Genomic DNA, 19,904 nt, shown 5'->3' with positions numbered 1-19,904 from the left:
GATATTGATGTACTTCAAATACAGACTGCAACTACGAAGTAAGCAACTTAATTATTGGTATTCTGCTCTTGATGGGATTGATCTTTGTGTTACTGACAGACTGTGGAGATGAAGGCAAGTTTTGTATAGGATCTCAGCCTAATCTGCATTTACAGCTTCTGGTGTGTGATTGCCATCTAAATTGATTAATTTCCTGTGTGAATACTCAGAAAAATAGCCATGTTGCACAAGAAACAAGCCACCAGTGTTACCTCCTTGAAAGTTGAACTGACTCTGGAGTAACCTCTTCAAAACCAGTGAAACCCTGAATCCAAGGAATTAACTAACTTTTAAAAGTGTGTATGCATCTATTTCTGTCTGGCACAATTACTCTTGTAATGACAACTATAAATCTCAATTGTGTTAAAGAACATGAAAGTTTTGTCCAGTAAACACAAATCTACATCAGTACATACAAAATGAACTACATATTGAGTTATAGTCTCAAAAATATGAAATTAGTTGATCTGTTTTACATTTGTATTTATTAAACTTCCAGATTGTTATGATGTGAGGCACTGGAATTGTAAATTCCCAATTTTCATCTGCTGTGATTCATATTGGTGCTAAAATGTACATTTTCTGTGCTTGAAGACCTAACCCGAGTAAATAAATGTTGTAGCTTATTTAATTCCTTTAGTTGTTGTCATTTGCAGTAGATGTGCAAATGGGCAGGGTAGATAGGTCCGAATGAGGTGAAGCTCTAGCAAGTGCATTGTATTGTTTGGAATTGACAGTCCTTCTCATGTGTCAGTGCTGTTGTGGATGGTTATATGAAACGCTCAGCAGGTTTAGATGAATAAAGTGATGCCTCCCCTGCATATCCTTCAGCTCCTTTTGCAGCTGTGGAACTTCTAATGCGTACCAAAATACTTCGGAGGACATAAGATTTCTCCAGAATTGCCCAGTTTCTGTATAGGGCAACTGAGCTGCGTTCGGAAAAGATCTGAAGGTAAATACCACTGGAGGGCAATGTTGTAAAAGGAATTGTGAGACCGAGGCTGCAAGAGAATGAGTATTCAAGGGTTTTGGGTTTTTTTTTGCTGGTAGTAGGTAGGGAACAACGCGAGTAGCCAGTCTGACTTAGCTTTCTGAGTCCTGTAATTGGAAAGGCTATAGATGTAAGTCTATCAAGGCTTTGATTTTATAATTGTTTTTTGCAGCAGGTACTTGCTAGTCACAATGGGCTATTTGTAACACTAAGCTATGGAGGCTCTATTTAGAGGCGATCTACTTTCTGTGAATCCTCACCCTGTTGAACTCTTCAGTAAGTTTCTAGAACTACTTTTGTGTTACAAATTACTCTAAATGGGTGCAAATTTACCTCCTAAAAATAGGAGCTCAGCGCTAGAAGGTGGGGCCAGCGATGTGGTGGAGGATCCTACTTGGAGGCCTGTCAGGAAATACTTGCTGTCTGGCTCTAGGCTCTTGTTACTTCACCCTTCAAAATTCTTTTTGTCCTGAAAGACTTATACTTTGCTTAAGAGAAATATGATGGAAATTCGGAATAGTGCTGGAAATGTAATGTGTCCTTAGCGAATGTACTCCTCTCTAGATACAAGGACGAAATAAAAAGGATGGTTGAAAATGATGCGTTCAGACTTGCTGCCTTACTCTTGTAGGTGACAATCCTTAACAACTTCATAGTGTCTATTGAAAATGTAGATTTTAAAATCGATTTTAATTTAAATGCACTCCACTCTTACAGTGGAGTAAGAAAATTACTTTGCTAAGCACTGTTGTATTGTGTAGCCAGATGTTTATGTTAAGAAACGAAATTCTCTAAATGAAATACTTATACCAGAGCCAAACTACTGATGTTTTATTCGTGAGTTTATGCATGCAGCAGCTCTAGAAAACTGCTGAAGTCACGGTTCCTTGTGAGCAGATTTTCCAACTGAAAGTCATTTTCTTATCTGTTAAGTAGGCAGAGGTGATTTCAGACGTTAAAAATGCCATCTGTAAGGAAAAATTCTACTTAGAGACAGTCATAATGATCTTCTTAATACTTTCCCTGGTTCATTGATCGATCAAGTGTCTGTAGCTTCCATCAAACCAAAATTTCTTTTCGTAGATGAATTATGTTGAAGTCACAGATGAACAGCAAGTATTTGTGGTAATTACTTTGTTAAATTCCTAGAACCTTCTGTGATGGCAAAATGGTATTCTCAACAAGAATAGAGGCTTCAAGAGAAGCTTATAAAAGACTTGGAGTGCTGTGTCTCAGCTGCTCTTTTGGTCTTTACTAAGGCTGTGCTTTACAGTCTTGGTTCTTGTGTTCTGTAATTGTTTCTACACCTGTGGCTCTCTAGTGCTGACTCCTGATCATGCTTACTCTGTCGTAGTCTGCTTCCTAGCCTTGATTCACTTTAAGCTATCTGCAGCTTGTGCTGACTCTCTTTGTGTTTGTAGCCAATGACATCTCTTGGTTTATGTTTTTCACTTTGGCTTGCTCTGGGATGGATGACTGTTGTCTGCACTGCTAACATCAGATCCAGTCTGATAGGCTTAAATCCCTGATAAAATAAATGTTAGATGTGAGCATTGTTTGCCTGTAATCCCTTTGCTCAAGCTGGTCATGTCTATGAACTATGTATTTTGTTGGAAAAATTGCTTTTAGGATGGCCGTAACTTCCAAATGCATGGTTTATCTAGGTTGCTTTTGGTGTTTGAAGTGTAGGGATTAATGGGCGATTCTTTAAATACTTCTTTACTGCTCTGAAAATATTTAAGATGGTAGCAGTGTTTGTGATCACTTCCAGTATCAGTAGTTGCTGTTTGCATTGTTATTAGATGATTATCCTCCTTCCACTTCTCAGTTAGCTAAGAAAACTCAGCTACTTGTTTCAGGCCACTTCATTTATAATTCACACCACGTTATATTCTAAATACTAAGGCATTAAATGATCATCCTTTGTTAATCTAGTATTTCTGCTTTTTGTACATGCTGTGAGTTACAGCTTGGTGTCTGTGCTTCAGAGCTAACAGTTATTGAGGCCAAGCTTTTGTGCTTGGTTTCTCCAAGCGTACTGAACTGTGTGTGTATATATCACTCTGTACCCCATATCTTCATTCTTCCTGTAGTCTCCTGGTACCAAACAATCTGCACCCAATTTTCCTGGTCCCTGTGCTGATGCTGGTATTTGAACACATGTTCAGAATACAGCATTATTTTCATTGTTCCTTAATTATTATCACTTGAAAGACAATAATTTTGAAGTGAAATCTAATTGCTCTGTTAATTCAAACATCTGCTGAAAGATTTCAGTGGATAATGGTACTTTGAATTGTTGCAAGCTGGAGTTTGTTAGTGATGGCTGGCAAAAGTCTGTCATTTATTAGCTTTGGAATGGCACTAACTATTAACAGTAGTAAACAGTTTGTACAAACGGATAAGTCTAAGAAATGCTTAAATGATTCTGACAGTCTTTAAAGCAGATTAATTCTGAATGGGAAATCTGTGGTTGAGTTAGGAAATTGTATGGAGGCATTTAAGTCCTATAAAGGTGTGCAATAGCAAATCATAATGGGAGTGAAAAATATTGGAAAATCATTTTTGTGAAAATAAAGACTTATGGTTTAGAAAAGGTGCAAATGAAAAGATACTCTTTTTTAAGAAGGAGATCAATGAAAACCACTTTATTAGAAAACATAAATCACTTTTTAATTTCAGATGCAGTAAGGAAAAATACTTTAGTTTCATTGAAATTGATTGGTACACCTGCAGAGAAGCAGCTTTATCATCTCATTATCAGTCAATTAATATTCAGGTCCAAATGTGAATACCGTTGTGGTTAACTGTAAATGAATGATTTTATTGAAGTCTTAATAGACCAGGAGAAGCAGGCTTCCACTATGCTAAATGAGGGCAGCTGAGGGAAAAATAATTCCACTATGGATTTAAACATCTTTTCAGTGTTTCTGAAACTTTAAATGGGCACTTGCTTAAGTGAGCATCCCTTTTGGTTACGTTGAAGCTTCGTTATGGGTGAGGTACTGCTTGAGTTGGGAAGCTTCCATGTTTAGGCCTCCTGGTATGAAAGATTGGGATAAGAAGTTTGTGTACAGGAAGTGCACTACCTAAACACTGAGCAGATTTGGATCCCTGATGTTTGTCTTGGACAATACAGTCATCTCCTTTGACATGCCTTGTTAGCAGTATTCTGGAATAGTGATAGAGTTTTGAAAAGGGAGGGTGGGAATGATAATTTTTTCTACCTCTGTAGGAGCTTTCTGCTTAATTCTTAACTGAAAGCCATAATGAACTTGTTTCAGTTACCCACTGACAACTTCTAGGATATTAAAAAAAAAAAAAACAAAACAACCCCAAATAAGCTGATTACGGGTATCTCGTTCAATTGAAGCTTTGCATTTCCCTGTAACAGTGTTATCTTTATGGGTTTGGACATGAATCAGGTTGTAAGTGCTTTAAATTGGTTTGAAGAATGGTGAGATCCTCTTTCTGCACACAAGAAACAGGTAAAGAGCAGATAGTGTAAAACTTTAGAATTGAATTAACTGCACAAGAAGCAGCTATTAGGAATCAGTTGAGGTTGAAATTTACAGTGCTCAGTGCATCTGGGATACTAGAGACAGAATGTACATGGGGTTGGTGTCACTTTGAGGCTCTTTAGTTTTTGGTCAGCAGTCTATTCTGAGGCACCAAGTATTTTTATTCTCTTACAAAATCTAGAACCACTGTAAACCTTTAGTTGCAGAATTTATCTTCTGAAAGTTAGAGCTACTATTTAGAGACCTATATTTTTCCCTCACTTCTTGCCTGTGATTTAATGTTTGGATGATGAACCTGTGTTGCTGTTACAGCAACCAAATTTCTAAAGAACACCTTCCCTGCCCCAGCTGCAATTAGAATTATCTGTAAGCATTTCTGTGGTGATTGTCATAACGTATAATCAGAAGGGAACCTAATGTGATGATAGGTCAATATCAGCTTCCTTAAACCTTTTCTCTAGTTTGTTACTTTCATGTGATGATTTGGAAAGCCTGTAATGATACCATTATTACTGTTGTCCCCCAGGTTCATGCATTCTTCCCAGAGGAAGAAGCATCCTGGTGACATTTAAACCTCATGGTTTCCAATTTTGTCTGGAAGAAACTCATCTGCTCTTTCAGTTACAAAAACCAAAGCAAACAATAAAACAAAACACCAAGAATTTGCGAGAGAAGACTTGCCATCATATCAGCACCTTACTGTCTTAACAGCAGCATGGTTTTATGGATGATACACTTGAGACTTCACAATTTATAGGACTGCATGTCAGTATGACTACCTGTTTGCTTCTCCGGAGTGCTCTCATCTTTGAGAAATGCAGTCTACTGCTGAAACATTGGTTTTACTGTCCATTATCGGAGCAGATGCCTGGTATCTGTCAAGCAGTGCATGCTGGTGTTAGTTACATTTCTCATGTATGAAAAATGTAGAAACTGAAAAGAAGGCAAATTGTTCTTTGATATATGGTAAGCCACAAACATGCAACTGCAGATGTAAATCAGGTAGAATTGAACTGTATGGAAGACAAATGCATTGAAAGCTGGTTCAGTGTCTGCTTTAATCATTAGCAAGCTTTCCCCCGTGATTTTCAATTATCCATTTATCTAACCTAGTGAGCCATAAGACACTAACTGTTGCACAAGGACCAAACAGTTGTTAGAAGCCTACTCCTATGGATAGGATAAAGCAAGAGTCCTTTTTAGACAGGTCATCTGTAGTCATCTGCTTAAGTGTTCTATTACCACAGATTTTTCCTTGTTACTTTATTTTAAAATGCTATAGCAAACCCAGTTATTGATCTTAGGTTACCCACACTCTTAAGCTCTAAGTATTCAGCAGGGAGAACTAAATCTTCTGGAAAAGATTTGTCATTCTCTTCATTGAAAGCAAGGCTTCATTATTGCTGTACTAAATTGGATCTGGTTTTCATATTTGAACCTTTTACATTGAGGTGTCCTGTAGCTGACTGACTCTCACATACAATGTGTATGCCTGTTTCTTGCATTTTTGGTTTTTAATGCTATTATGACATACATTGTCACATGGCCAGGCTGGCTGATGGTCCCATAATAGCTCAATACCTTTGTTTCAAATTAGTCCACAACTGTGAAAGTAAACTGTGTAGGATATCCTGCACAAGGTAATTAGTCTTCCAATTAGTTATGTGACGTGTTTATTGTCTTTTTAGAATGCAGTAGTATTAAATGCTAGTATCTTTGATTCTGAACATTTGAGTATATAGTTGTGTAACTATGTGGAATTTGACAAAGGGAGGAAGGGAAGACTGTTATTACTAGTGTGTGCCAAGTACTGTAAATGAGGCAGTGAATGTGATCTTCACATTTGCCTTGATTCCAGAAATCATGGTTAGTTTTTTGTTTGTTTGTTTGTTTTTTTAATTTTAGAAAACTAAAGGGATAGTCATTTTTTGCCATGCTGCTGAATGTGTACTTGTAGTTCACAGATAATAGTGTTCCAATACTTTCACAATTGTCACACACAGAATTAAGTAAATAATGAGGGGAAACTTTTGATGGCATGTAACAATATGTTACCACCATGACCCTTTGGCACACTAAATGCTAGGTGATTAGGTAAAACCAGGCTTTCTGTTTTGGGTATTTCTGATGTGTATATATATAAATTACCAGTATAAACCAAGAGCCTTTTGAACACAAGCCCAATTCTGTAGCCTAATTCTACAAAAACTGCAGCACTGTCTCCCTTTTCTCTCTCCAGAAGTATTTTATGTTTATTCTTGGTGAGAGGGGGGAGTAAAAGTATTTACTCATATTCAAATATTGAGTGATGTGAAATGCTGAGCATCTACCCTGAGTAGGTAGTGCAGGCAGCCATACTAACAGGTCACTGCATCAGTGAAAGGATCAGTGCAACATGCATCTAGTTCAGTGTTTATCTCTGCCTTGTACAGCCAGCTGTGAGCTAGTCAGCCACCTGGTGCCTCTTTCATCAGTGTTGCCAGAAAACACCTTTGATCTAATTAGTTGTATATGGATTAGAGCTGTGAACATGTAGCTTTCAGAGTACTTGAAGGGCTAACAAATATTACTTCATCCTGTCCAATTCTATTCTGATTCATTTGATTCCTGCTGATTTTGGGTCAGAATCTTCCCTCAAAGTGCTTTTTCAGGTATACTGCCAGATAGTTTTTTGTTGTGATACATGTTGGGGTCATCATGCTATTTGGTGTACTGTACCACAATATGGATGTGTTGAATAATTTGATGAAGAGAAGCATTATGAAAGCTGAGCAGAGAAGAGATATCTATGTTATGGGATACCTACTTCCTTGTTTGTAACTGATGTTTTTGTTTTGTGTATTCTTAGCTTTGCATTAAATTATGTGTACATGGAGTGTTTCAGAATCAGATCAGGTATAAAAGTTACTGCAGAATCAGACCCTAGTGAACACTGCAGCCAACTGTTTACCCATTATAATTCAAAAATATTCTTAATCTGGACAAATTGGTTAAAATGTCAGTGCATTTTTAAGTGATAGTAAAATGATTTATTATGATTGATAGTTAAAATAGGAAATAATTTGCCTACAGTGTTTGCCACTATTCTGAATCCAACTTTGAGGAGTGTGAAACTGATGGCAGAGATGAACTGATGGTGCAGCTGAAGCTGTGTAGAGCTTACTTAAAGAAATTAAAGACCCCAAGCCTATACAAATCCCATTTTTGAGTGTCTTATATGTGTATAATTTATACACATAATTGTGTACATACTTACATGGCATGTATTGATAATTTAAATAGTAAGAAGATGATGACTGCCAGAAGAGCGTCTCTATTCTTCAATTCTCTCATCCTGTTCCTTATTCAGAGTGCCACAGGCTGCCATTTTGTTTTTCAGTCCATGTTGATTAAAAATATATATATATATGTGTATATAGGTTTAGACTGTGAGTATGGGAATAATGATGACAAACTGTCTGCATTAGCTAACACTTGTGTTTAACAGTACTAATGTAAGTTAACAGGTCTGTTACCTGTTGATTTTACATAAAAGTGAATAAGATATAAATAAGCACATTTTTAAAGATTCCTTTTTGTCAGTACTTGAGCTTTGTGTTGTCTTGATATTTCAGGTGGACTGACAATAAGTGATGAACTATGAAGACTTCAGGGGACAAGAAAGACAAGATCTACTACTCAACAGGTGAGAGCTGACTAGATTGAAAGACTAGTTTGGACAAAACCTTCAAAAGATGATCACTTTGTGGTAGTGTAGTGGAAATGATACCTCATGGCTTGAAGCAGTGTTGGAGCACCTGGTGGGAAGGCAGAGCTCACATGCATGCAATGTACCACAGTACATGCATGCAATGTACCACAGTGACTGGAAGGGGTGGAGCTAGGATCCACCCTTTCCCAGACCGGCCCTCCAAAGGTAAGCAGCTTTTTTCCTTTTTTTTTTTTTTTTTTTTTTTTTTTTTTTTTTTTTTCCCCCAGTTTCTGATATTCTTTCAACTATCACTTAACATGAAAAATACGTTCTGACCATCCAAATCCTTTGTGCTATGGAAGAAATAGAGTTAAGGAGCTACACTGGAGGGTGGAAGTGTCAGAACTTTATTCTTTTAGTCTTCATTTTTCTCTCTGCTCTTATATGCTTATGTTGTCTGTAAATGTATTCTGTTTTCCCCCTTCTACAATGCCAGCACGAAGCAGCTGATTGAGCTTCTCTAAGCCAAAACAAAATTCTAGAACCTCTGTTCCCTTTCATTTTCTTCTCAATGGTTTTGATATTGCAGGTGTGTGCCTTTCCTATGCAGAATATCTGATTAGTAAATAGGAATTAGATATTCTGAACTTAAAGTTCCATGGTTGTTGTCTGCTAACGGGGCTTTCTATGCTGGTGAAAACTTGCTGGTTACTCTCCTGGTATCTCTGTTAAGCTTTCCGATAAGATCAGGCCTCAACATTCCCTTTTTTTCTTTTTAAAGCAGAATAGATCAGAACACAATTGAGCTTTAAAAAAAAAAAAAAAGGGGGGGAGGGGGGGGACAGAACAAACTGAAGGTTTTAATTAGCTCTGTTAGTTGATAACTCACTGGAGTCTTTTTTGTTTTAAGTGCTTTTTATTTTTTTGCTCTTAATGTGTGGAAACTGTATGAGCTCTGCTGTACCTCCAGAAATGAGGTATGAAGTATAACCTTCAGTATAAGTATAAAAAGAGTATGAAGTATAGTGTAGCAAATCTTGTGCTGGTACTTTTAATTTAATACAGACTCTAGTGGAAAAAATGTGATAGTTATCTGCATGATATAATTCAATTTAATTGCTGTTTGTGCCATTATATGATGTTTAAAAAAAATTGCTCTTTTTGGAACGTGCACACATTTGTATATATATGTGTTTGTTCTAAAATATAACCCAAATACACTATTTACACCCTCACTGAAACGAAAAGCTGGTAAATCTTGCCAGCTGTCAAGGAATAAACTGACAAAATAGGTAACTACTTTTATCCTCTGATTGTGTAGCAATATCTGTATCTACAGCAACAAAGAAACTGATCAGCTGTCTGCTGTTATATTTGGCACTAGGATATGACAGGGATCCTAAACAAGGTTTGTTGTATTGATTTAGCTGTTAGGTGTTGGATTTGCCATGTATTTGAACATAAGGAATGTGAAATTGCTCCTTCCTATCCAATAACATCTAATCGGGCTATTACTTCTCAAGGAACGCGTCTGTGTTACCCAACCACAGAGGGCCCTGATGATAATATAGGATTGTGAGCTATATAAAATCTGTTATTGTGCAATCACTGTTTCTGTTGACTTGGTGCTTTTTATTTTGTTAAAGAAAAATCCCTTTTTTTTGTGTTATGTTAGCATGTGTGTAACTCTTGAATCTGAAGAGTCTTGGTCATGTTGCTTGTAGGTGGGTTATGGCACTGTTAAGCTAGGCTGTTATTGTGGGTTACTTTTGTTTAATTAAGCACCATGAACGAATGTTTGTTTGTTGTTTCCTTTTAAACAATAACAAAAAACCCCAAACAAACCAAAACCAAACAAAGTCTCAACTTGTATTATAAAGAGTAAGCACAAGTTTCCCAGAATATACAGTTATTTAATAAGATTTTAGTGACCTGGTATTATAAAAATATGTTCATACAACACTAAATTAATAGTTTTAGATGCTAGTTAGAGAACTGCATTGATATCAAACTGATGGATGCAAAGTCTACTTGAAGATTGGGATAGATTTTGCTATCACTTGATGTCAATATATCTTTCACATCTCATGGTCTATGATACTAGCCACAACTTTCTGATGTCTTAGAAATTCGACCTAGAAAATGTTTAAATCGTGAAGATCTAAAATATTTCTGAAATTTTTATTTGTATCTGTTTTTGGCTTTGTTAATGTAACGCTTTTACACCTCAAGGCAAACAGTGCACTGTTGCTATTTCAAATCAAATGTTAGTGAACTCAATACTTCAGATTCTTGTGAAAATGGGATATGAACTTATTGAATTGCTCTGTATGTTACAGACAGCTGTTGGTCATAAGTCCACATATTCAGATTTATTTATTTATTTATTTATTTTTGTGTATGTATGGTAAAAGTTCTTGCATCTGGTTGTTAGTCTACCAAGTCTTTAAAACAACCAGTGTTAAGCATTTGGACCAGCCCACAATTAAACCTTCAGCTGAACACTTTAGCATTGATCTTTCTTCATTTTAAGTTGAAAGCACTCAGCATCAGAGTGTTGTAAAACAAAATAGTTATTGACAAGTTCCATCCTGGGTATTGTGATTCAGCTGGTAGGTGGCTTGCCTTGGAAGAGAAAATTCTTCTCTGCTGATATACTGCTCTTCACAGCTGTCTCAGACAAAAGAAGTCGGTTTGTCTTGGTGAATGAGAGGCAAAGTAAGTGCATAACAAGCAGTCTGTCTGTAGCAGTGAATTTTATCTGAAATATAAATCTTAGGAGTGTCTTTAAAATGTTTTGTTCTACTGAAAAGGAGTGTTTGGTTTAGGGAAATTGACATGTTAATAGATTTCATGTATTTCACAGAAGATTTCACCTTATCTTCAAGTTATCTTCAAGTTCATAAGTAGCAGGTGAAAGTATTGTTTTCCTTCTGTCTTGAATTTTGTTGGTTTCAGATGCTGTGTTTTACTCCCTCCCTCTCATACTACAGTTCATATGGCAGTAGAAACGTTTTTTAAGTAGATGATACTTCCAGGGCTCATAATTAATGGTAATGGCCATTCCTTTTGCCCCAGAAGCAATATATCTATCTTCAAATATTGCCTTAGTTTGCACCTCTTTAGTAAACCTCGTTCTAGTTTCAAGTAACAAGAAGGTGGGAGCTGGGGAAACTTGATTTATTTATTTATTTAAGAGTTTCATCACAGACCAATGTTAATTAAATGTTATAGTATGAATGTTTTGCGGGTTTTTCAAGTATATAAAGCATTCTCCTATTTTTGTACCTGAAGGATGTGAATGAAACAGACAGGCAACTCTAGCTGAGTGGCTTTGTATTATATTCCACTTAAACAGTCTAGGAAACATTTCTTTTTTTTATGGGACTATTAGTTACTGTTGTATGGGCACAGCAAATCTCTATTCATGCTGTGGAAGTCATTTTCAATGCTGGATGATGTGGTGTGAATCATGGGTCTGATCTTTGCTTTTGCTAGTTATATGAAATTAATCTTAACAGCTGAGTTAATTGGAAGGAAAAATGACATCAAAACCAGAATAAGCCTAATGAAGTCCATTAAGTAATTTAATGATTACATAATACTGATTTAAATTCAGGAGTTCTTCAATTCAAAATTAATTTCTGCTGTCTTTGTACTCTTTAAACACATTTATTGTTCAGGTGAGGAATAGTTCTCATTTCTGGTTGTCATTCTGCCTTTTGTTATTATGTAAAGAATGTTATGTTTGAGTAAATGTGTCCCCATTATTAACCTTTTAATTGTAGACGTTCAATGTCGAGTTGACTGCAGTTGAATGGACTTAGCAATAGCAATCCAACCAAAAGCAAAATTGAAGGAGTCAAAAGGTTTGAATCAAAGATCTGAAGTGCTTCCATTTGAGTAATCAAGGCCGGGCTTTTGGATGACCGCTAGTAGTTGCTATCTTGAGGGTGCAGATTTTTGTTTCCTATATATGTGGCATTATGTATAATACTGTAATTCACATTGTCCCATTGTCAATCTGTTTCTATTCTGTAGCTTCAGTGCTATTTTTTTTCTAAACTGAGATTGGGGAAAATTCCAGCAAAGTTTCTGCAACTTTTGTAATGCTCTAGAACTAGGCGTAAGATCATGAGCAAGTTGGTATTTTACAATGCTGCATGAATGTATTTTACAATGCTGCATGTGTGCCCCCAGTGGCGCAGTGGTATAAAGTGCTGCTTTGCGGCACCGAAGGGCCCGGGTTCAAATCCCCCCTGTGGAGCAGGGGCTAGAAGTGCCACTTTGCTACACAGGGGGCTCGAAACCTGGGAGTTGGACTCCATGATCTCTAAGGTCCCTTCCAACTCGCACGATACTATGATACTATGATATGATACTATGAATACATTGTTGTGCACCAGGACATCAAACTGATTGCTGGTGAAACATCTGTAGCAGTAAATGTTTCATTTTGGGACAGATTCCCCATGCATCTTGCATACCTCAAATGGGCAAGTACTTTCATCCAAGCTATCACTTGTCCTTTTTCACAAATTCTGCTTTAGATCTTTTGCTTCAGAACATCAGCAGAAAGTTGAGCTGAAATACTTAAAGGCAAGATTTTGATTTGGGAAGACCTGGTTGCAAGAGAAATTGAGGCAAGGTTCTTTGAACAGGTTTTTCCCTGCGTTCTTCCTCTCTCCAAATAGGCTGGAATTAGAGGCTATCCTTACCTTTTTAGCTCCACAGATTGTGGGATTTTTATTTATTTATTTTTTATTTTTTGAAGAGCACGGTATAGAAATGACAGATGCATTAAACAAGATGAAATTGCCTGTTCACTGTCATATTGGATTCTTTGGCAGAAATGGAGAGGAAAACGAATGAGTCTTGTCATTCAATTCCATCTGATATGAGAGTGTAATAGTATATATGTGTAATAGTAAATACTAAGAAGAATCAAATTATCAAAATAAGTAAAAGTTTTTTCTGCCCTCCTCTAGCAGTCAAGAATGCTGAAAACATAGATTACTACTTTTATGGAAATACAGCACAGAGGAATACTCATTTTTACAGCACTGAGAGAGTCATTTGTATGGGTAGTGCTCTTCAAAGTTTTTAAATCAGTAACAAAAACCCACAAACAAACAAAGATGTAGTTTAAAAGCTACAGTGCCAGAAAGTGTTTTGGAAATGCAACGGTTTGACAAGGATGTAAAGCTATATGAATATGCAGAGTGTTAGTGCAGCTTGAGGAGGTTCTACATTCCATATTTTTAGGAAGTCACAACTGTGTTACTCAGCTTATTTTCAACTCCTTTATTGGTTATGTGTACCATTAGCACTTGATGCCACGTGCTGTTAGATGATAGCCTTTTTTGTATGAATTGCCAGTTTTTGAAAGATGGTGCTCATCGCTTCAGTTTAAATTTTCTCTCCTTCTAACACAAACATCAATAGGGCATTCTCTGTAAAATATCCCCAGTGCAGAATGACAAATTTGAACCTACGTAGCTATTAATAACTATTAATTCAGAGAAACTGGCTCTCTTGTTTGTAACTCACCCAACCAACAAGTCATAGTTTAGTATGTAGATATTAAGAATCAGTTCTCGGGGGAGAAAAAAGTGGTTTTAAATTTTCATTTTTATTAAGTAAAGTTGTTTGGTTGCCTTATCTATTTTCGTGCATGCATGGAAGAGCAAAACATAGCTGGGGGTGGAAAGAAAATAAACTGGGAGGTAGCTTTCTGATCTCTGTTTAAATGCTGTTAAATAATGTTTATTTGATTATTGGTAGGGCTTTTTATTAAGCCAAGTGTTAGAGAAGTTCTTTATTAAGTTTTAATATTAATGTTTCAAATAGGACTTAAAATGTAATTTCTTATTCAAATTTTTTTTTAGTAGAACTCTATCCTTAACTTAAAGGCAGGAGTACAGAGGTAGCATAACCTTTGTCCTTAGTTTGCTAAGGGACATAAAATGCTAAATTCTGTCTGTGCCTGTTTCTCCAAGTATTTATCCTAAGAAAAGCATTTGAGTGGAAACTGCACAAAATAATTGTGCAGCTTCTTCATGCAAAATTTAACTGTTTATTTTTAATTAAAAATAAAAAAATTAAACATTTAACAAGTTGCATGTGGTTGCTTTCTGGAAAGTATGCTTCTTAGTACTTGAACTGTATCCTTTTCAAATGTATGTTCTGTGGAGCTGTTTCTGAATTTTCAATATATGCAGTATTATATAGGCTTATATAAGGAACCTTGCACTGCAACATCTTTTATTTCCTTGTTTGTTTGGTTTTTTTGCCAGAATTTTCATATACTTTCATAAAGACGATAGAAAATTGAAGGTTACGCCTTGTTTAACAACCTGTGTTGATTGTTAAGCTTTCTGTATGTTTGAAAAGAAATGCATCAAAATTGAATCAGTGGGTTTTACTGAGGGAAAAGATGTTTCTGTTGTACTGTCCCATTGCCTTTCTGTTCTGTTTTGGTTAATGTGTTTTGATGTTGGTAGTATTAGTTTAGACCCTGCTTGGTTGCATGACACTAGCATCTTTTGGATTCGTATTGGACTTTCATACTGAAGCTCATAATGTCTTAATAGTGAAAGTTTTGACTGATCTTTCTGTGTTGTGTCATTGATTTGTACCAATCAGCAACAAAGCAATACTTCAGAATTACCACCAGTTTATGAACACATGCAAGATTAATAGAACAATGTGTTATTTTAACTATGTAGTTTCCAGTATGCTGACTCTTACCTAAATTTTAAATATACTGATTAGCTTTGTGCTTAAAAGTTGCAGCTCCTGTGTAGTTTAATAAATTGAGATTTTGTTTTAGTACATGATTTTTTTCTTTTTTGTGTGTATTTCATTTAAAAGACAAAACCCTCCAAACCAAATCAAAAAGCTCTGTGTTTGATCTGAGTAATACCCTCTGGTACCTGTTGGTGGGATTTGCATGTGCAGATCAGAAAGGAAGATGAGGAAGAAAATGGATGAGAAGTAATATGAGTTCTCAAAGAACATTTTTGGCATCTGTCCTCTCTAGTGCTTCCAGCTAATTTGTGAGTTCACTAATGAGAAACTTGTAGTCTCCATAGCAACCATTCCATTTTGCCCCATCATTTCCTAATATGGAGAATTTTAACAGAAAAATAAAATACCTCTTACTTGCTCTTTCCCTTCTCCTTGCCTATGCCTTTATCTTGGAAATCCACACAGGATTGGCTAATGGTGCTGCTCTTCTCAGGTTACTTGTTAGGAGTCAGGGTGCTTGCGGCCTCTGAGTGTACAGGAAACTTTTAGAGGCTCTGGTCAATGCTTTGCATGGGCATTAAAAATCAGATGGGGCAGCTACTATGCATCTCATTCAGATGTACTTAATATTTTAGGGATAAGTTGTAGTTAATAAGCAAACCCTAATTGCCTGATGTCATGTGTCTATAATATTCTATTTTCACACAGACTGGTGGCTGTCTTTTACTGGTCTTGCCATCATTTTTCTCCCAGAGTAATAAGGGTTTTTGACCCTTTTGGCTTTATTTTTTGTGTGGAGGGTTACCTTATGAAAACACAAACCTGAAGTTTGTGGTCTGCTCCCCTACCCTGGTATCCCTGGGATTGTACAAGTAATACTTGTTTTCCATAAGTGTTCAAGTTGGGGAAACTTGCATGTCTTACTAATAATTAATGCAGACCCAGATAGGAACCATGCAGGAGATTAAAAGATGTTTATTTGCAGAGTATTCTTAGAAGACGGTTGCAGAGTGTTTTTGGCATTGTCCCATCAGAAGTACTTAATCTGCTGTAATTCATTGTAACAGATGCCCCACCTTGGGAGGATCCTCAGGCATTAGTTACCATAGCTAGCTGCACATTTTTTCCATGAAGATTTTTGCATGCTTAATTGTACATACATTTCCTTATCCTCTAATCTGTCAGCTAGGTGAAGTCTCCTAATCTAACAGACCTGCTCTGAGTGCGACATTGGCCAATGCAGAGTAAATGGAAACATTAGACTGTTTCTTCCGATCAGTGCTTCTAAACCAAATCCCCAAGCAGCTCCTATTTTTGTGTTTGTGTGCTATTGCCTTCCAATGCTCCTGAGGCATTCTTTTTCATAAGAACTGTGGTACCTGAAGTTCTACCTCTGAGTATGCTGGAAACAGGTGTTCGGAAGGGTGATTTAGAAGACTTTAAATGTAATCAGAGACTCAAGGAAAGAAACAGCTGGTGAAATAATGGGGTTGCAAAACAGATAAGCCTCAGTGCCTAGAATGAAATGCTTTGGAGAAGTTGCAAGAAACCTTTCAATGAGCCCCTCTGGAGCAGCCTGTCAGATCAGCTCAATTGATGATGATTCTGTTTGTATTTGATAGTTTTACTTTGTCTCCTTACAGGGGGTGCTGGAGTTTTAATACAGTAGATGTTACTTCTGTACTGCTTGCTTGCTTTGTTATTTTTTGGAAGCCTCAAGTTTTTACTTTTTCTTTTCTGCTGCCTTCAAGGCCAGCTTAACTAATTTCAAACCCCACTTAAAAGTTGAGCATACTACTGCTAGTTCTTGTTTCAGTGTTCTAGGAGTGCTCTGTTTGCACTTGTTTGACCCTGGTTGTTAAACTTGTCTAGCACACTGTCAGCATAGCCTTGTTTCTTGATGGCTGCAAACTTGGTTGCATTCAAGGAGAAATATTTCCTTCAAGTCCTAAAAAAGAGTTCAGAAACTTGCTCCCATATTATGGGTGGCTTTTTTCTATGTAGATAGTTCAAATCTGTTGTTACTCCTTTATTAGTACTTCATATTTCTTTTGCAACTGCATTTGTTTATCTTTACTTTTTTCCTTGTGTCCTTCTGACCCAGCAGCCAGCACCTCTACTAAATTCTCATGTTATCAGACGTGTTTGCTTCAGGCAATGTGAATTTTATTGCATATCCCCTTCTGTTTAATTGCTGCACAGGTGCCAGCAAAGCTGAGTGCTGCTGTGAGTGGGATGTGGTACAGGGTCACAGGATGTCTGCAAGATGCCCTGGTACTGAAACTGTTGCTGCTGACAGCACTGCTGCTGGAATGAGTGTAGTTGCTTATTGCCAATCCAGCTGCAAAAAACACATGGTGAAAATGAAAATATTCCAACAAGAGCTATAAAAAAGATTTTAAGACACAGAGCTATGTGCATGAGTGTTCAGCTATGCCACTTAAATCCCAAGAATACCCAGCAGATGGCAGTTTGATCAAATATGTAGTTATTGGATTTTACATGGCACTCTGAAAAGCTTAAAATATTTATCCAAATTCAATGAAACTCTGCTTATCAAATCATATGCTTACAATTCTTTCAATTTATTGAAACAACATTAAACTGGTAGTCTAGCTTCCTGTGGTGTTTGAGTATATAAAAAGGAATGTTTTGAGTTTTGACTTAAAGCTGTAGACTGAAGCTGAAACTTCCTTTTCCTACTCCTTGCAGAAAACTGAGGCAAAAATCACTTAATTCTGAAGCCCAAATAGCACAGTTCTGTTGTGTCTCCTCTGCAGTAGGAGTGCAAGTCAGGGCTTGAAGCAGTGATGGAACACCTGCTGGGAAGGCACTGGGACAGCCCAGGGGATCTCAGGTGCATGCAGTGTCAATGCTGTGCATTATATCATTACACTCCTTATCTGTTTCATTTTTGAATGATATCTCATCTATGTCTAGGTATTTGTATGCATAAATGAGGTTTTAATTCATGGTTACATGCTGTAGGTTGCACAAAAAGTAATGCCTCCTATTTATTTCTATGGAAACAGCAAATTCTCTGCTATAAAACACCAATTTTCAATGCAGTCTCCACCATTATCACTATGCATTTTTGACAGCAAAGAACAAGAGCCTGCACACTAAGCTTGTAGCAATCTGTACCAGGAGAAGTGACCAGTAGTTACTGTTGGAATGTGCTGCCTACTGCCTCACTGTGTTCACAGACACTGGTCTCAACAAATGTTCAGGAAGTGTTGATGAATGTCAGTGGGTGCTAGTTTTCTGTGTAGAGGAATTCAGAGACATACCTTTGCTTAGAGACCTTTCTGTCAGACTGTCCCTCTGCTGTCATCTGTCACACAACAACAAAATGTAATGGGATATTGGTGGGAAGGTTCAACCTCTACTGTAATCCCACCAACATCTGCTTCTGATGTCGTGGGCCAACATAATAATATAGGAGGCATTATTTTCAGAGCAATCCTCATATAACGAGTTTGCTCATATGAAGAGATATAAATGATACTATTTGAAAACAAACTAACCATTGCCTGTACATCTCTAGTGTAATCTGGAATTTCTTTATAGTTGAACAGAAGTGAGATATGCATGTTAAACATTTTATATATGAAAAAGTTTTCACTGCAACATGTAGTTGGATGCAGAGAAGTTTTTTTGTTTTGTTTGGAAGCTTCCATGCAAAACAATCGTTATAGAATAATGGTATTTTAAAGCAGTAAGTGTTTATTAAGCCTAGTTAAGGCCTTTAAGATGCAAATCTACTTTGTTGATTTGTGTTTCTTACCAACATGCACTTCAAATATTATTTAAATATTACTTAAGTGTAATCAGTTGCCAGGCCAATATTGGTTGGTCTCTTTTGTTTTTGTAGTTTGGGCTTTCTAGGGCATGACCAGGAACACCCAGCTGCACCTTCATAGGACTCTGTTATGTGGTTGACTTCATGCTAGATGCTAGGACACTAGGGAAAACAAAAAGGATTCGAAGAAAATGGTGTAACTTGTTTTATTTATTACCAAATCTAATAGTTCTTGTCTATACTTAAATAAGACTCTATATCACAGTATCGTGTGAGTTGGAAGGGACCTTAGAAATCACCAAGTCCAACTCCCAGGATTCGAGCCTTCTGTGTAGCAGAGCAGCACTTCTACCACTTGTGGCACAGGGGGGATATATATTACTGTCCAATATCTATGCAATGCTTTAGTTTTTCTTTATTGGGTTCTCTGTATCATGAGAACACTTCCAAATGCTGAAACTTTGCTGGAATTTTTTCTTTTTGTACACAGATGCTTTTAATCCTTTTAAAACGAAAAGAAATATCTTAACTTGTACTAAAAAATGCCTAAACTGCATCGCCATTCTTTTTTCCCCCATACTTGGGTCCTTCCATTTGGCACAAGAGATGTTAATACCTATCATGCAAGTCTTAGACTGCTGCACAGGCATGTCTTATGTTTTCTGTTAGTGTTGCAGAGTTTCAGGGGGTGGGAGGAAAGGGTTTCATCACTGAAATACACGCAGCAAAGTAATATGATCAGACTCAAACCTGACACGCTGAGTAATCTGTAATATGCTAACATTTCAGTATCATGTTAGTATTGCATTAGACTAATATGACATTAATACAAAATGACAGGAAAAATGACTAATACAATAAGACTTTCATATATTACTTTAGGGCTGCCATATCTGTCCTTTTTAATTCACCTGAAACTGTGCTTAAATGCCAAGTGAGAGCTGCATCTGGAACAGAGCTGTGGAAAAAGACCATCTTAGGAAGGAGGACATTTCAAATATTGTGTAACAAGAAACATGGAAATAATGGAAATGAACATGTGAGTTTTACGTGCTAAGAATGATGGCAGCTTTCCTAGAAGGGTACAATTAAGTGGTAAGCTGCAATTTA

The 19,904-nt window shown here is 36.8% G+C and overlaps 1 long non-coding RNA gene across 1 annotated transcript in view; it reads left to right on the top strand.

Annotated features, from left to right (window-relative positions):
• Nucleotides 1-19,904, top strand: part of LOC140257416 (uncharacterized) — a 53,482-nt gene that overhangs the window by 10,055 nt on the left and 23,523 nt on the right. Inside the window, exon 2 of the long non-coding RNA XR_011905015.1 lies at nt 8,166-8,236. This is a non-coding gene — a long non-coding RNA (uncharacterized lncRNA). The remainder of the gene's footprint in view (nt 1-8,165; nt 8,237-19,904) is intronic.

This window comes from Excalfactoria chinensis, chromosome 11 (assembly GCF_039878825.1).
Source record: "Excalfactoria chinensis isolate bCotChi1 chromosome 11, bCotChi1.hap2, whole genome shotgun sequence".
Classification (NCBI taxonomy): domain Eukaryota; kingdom Metazoa; phylum Chordata; class Aves; order Galliformes; family Phasianidae; genus Excalfactoria; species Excalfactoria chinensis.
This window is presented reverse-complemented; position numbering and strand designations above follow the sequence as displayed.